At 41.6% G+C, this 2,500-nt stretch overlaps 1 protein-coding gene across 1 annotated transcript in view; it reads left to right on the top strand.

Moving 5' to 3' along the window:
* Positions 1-2,500, top strand: part of LOC145408636 (protein white-like) — a 58,383-nt gene that overhangs the window by 8,061 nt on the left and 47,822 nt on the right. The gene's annotated exons all lie outside the window — the stretch shown is intronic.

Below are 2,500 nucleotides of genomic sequence, written 5' to 3'. Positions count from 1 at the left end.
GGATGGATGGACAGTGTGAAGAGAGCGCTGGATGCGAGAGGGATGTCTGTTGAGCAAGCGAAGAGTGGCTGTGCGCTGACAGAAATAAATGGAGAGAAATTGTGAATGAATAAAGTGATGACGCAGCCCTGAAGGATATTCTCCCACATTTGGTCTGATCAGCTAGTCAGGTCAGGTCTGCGGGTAAGGGGATGGGTCCTGTTATGATGTGGCAGGGGTAAAACCAGTTCTTGCTGTCGGGCCCTGCTGCGGATGTCACTGATTGCATTGCGTAGTTGACCCTTGTGCGGTGTGGTGCGGTGAGGATCTGTCCGTTCTCCCCTTTGGGGCCTAAGATGCGAGAATGAATGTGTTTGAATGGATGAGTAAATGGAGTGTGTGTCGTCCTGTCTCGGCTACCTCCCTTTCCTTGGGGGAAGCAGCCTAGGTATATAGATAGATAGATAGATTATATATATATTTTATTTATATATATAATATATATATATATTTTATATATATATTATATGTATATTTTATATACATATTATATACATATGTTATATATATATGTTATAATATATATATATTCTTCTAATATATATATATATATATATATATATATATTAATCCATATATATTAATCCATCTGGATGGTGGGGTGGGCCCATTGCACTGGAAGATTACTAAGCCTACCGTTTACTGCCTCTCCGCCTATCGCTCTCATAGTCGCGAAACTCATAGGGCCCCCTACCCAGGGATCCCCTACTTTATAACGACTTGACTTAGAAAAATCCCAGTTCTGTCCAATACCCTGGACAAGCGACACTGGGCTCCCAGTGGAGAAGATACATATATATATATATATATATATATATATATATATATATATATATATACTGTCTATATATATGTATCCATTCATCATTCACCCAATCCTACGTTTCCCCTTGTGGAGCGTAGGAGCCCGTCGCTAGGCATGTTGGTCCTGACATTTAAGATGAGAGTGATATATATATATATATATATATATATATATATCCCTAGGCTGGTTCCCCCAAGGAATGGGAAATAACTAAGCCAGGACGACACACTTAAAATTTACTCATCCACTCAAACACATTCATTCACATCTTAGCTCCATAGGGAAGAATGGACAGATCCTCAGCGCACCACACCGCATGAGGGTCAACTGAGCAGTGCAATCATTGCTATCCACAGCAGGGCCCAACAGCAGAGCTGGTTTTTCCCTGCCACATCATAATAGACCCATCTCCTTTCCCGAATCTGACCTGATCAGCTTGTTAGACCAAATGCGGGAGAATATCCTCTCAGATCTGCATCATCATTTATGCATTCACAATTTCTCTCCATTTATTTCTGTCATGCACAGCCACTCTTCCTTGCTCAACAGACATCCCTCTACATCCAATGCTCTCTTCACCACTGTCTCATCCATCCTATTCACGTTGTGGTCTCCCTCTCAGCCTTACACCTCTCACATCAGATCTAGTTACCTTTTACACCAATTGCTCATTATCCATTCTCTCTATATGCCAAAACCATCGCAACACCCTCTGCTCAACTCGATCAGCCATCTCCCGAACAACTCCAATTCTCCTTCACACTTCATAACTTCTCACTCGATCCATATGCGTCACTCCACAAGTACTCCTCAGACACCTCATCTCCATTACATTCAAACTTTTCCTCTCTGTTACACCCATATTCCATGTTTCAGCCCCATATAATGCAGTCAGTACCACAACACCCTCATACAGCCTTCTCTTAACATCCATTCTAAGTGAACGACATCTAAACACTTTTTTCATTCCTCCCAGCACCTTTCCTAATTCATTCATTCTAAACTTCACCTCTGCATCTATTCTTCCATCCACAGCAACATATGACCCTAAATACAAATACTGTACCTCCTCAAGCAACTCACCATTCAAAACTATATTCATCCTCCTACCATCTACCGACCTCACATACTTCATCACTTTACTCTGATTCTCATTTACTTTCAATTTCCTCCTTTCACACACCCTTCCAAACTCCTCTACCAACTGTCTCAATCTCTCCTCTGAATCAGCCACCAGTGCAGTATCATCTGCAAACAGCAGCTGCTTCAGATTCCACTCTCTACCATCAACATTCACCAGACTCAGACCTCCACCTAACATTCTTGCATTCACCTCCCTTACAACACCATCCATATAAATATTAAACAACCAAGGCGACATCACACATCCCTGCAATTGCCCTACTCTCATGGGAAACCAATCACTCACAGTATTTCCCACTCTTAAACACGCTCTACTGTTTACATAAAAACATTTCACCCCTTTTAGTAACCTAAAGTCCATTCAATCTTCAAACAGTCCACAAAGCCTTTCTATCACCCCATTCAACATCATACGCTTTCTCTAAATTCAATGACCGCCCAAAACTTATCCTTGCCTTTCACTAAATACTTTTCACACTTGTCTCACAGCAAACACCTGATCCACGCATCCCT

This window comes from Coenobita brevimanus, chromosome 78 (assembly GCF_032717465.1).
Source record: "Coenobita brevimanus isolate Jiangsu-jjx chromosome 78, ASM3271746v2, whole genome shotgun sequence".
Lineage (NCBI taxonomy): Eukaryota > Metazoa > Arthropoda > Malacostraca > Decapoda > Coenobitidae > Coenobita > Coenobita brevimanus.
This window is presented reverse-complemented; position numbering and strand designations above follow the sequence as displayed.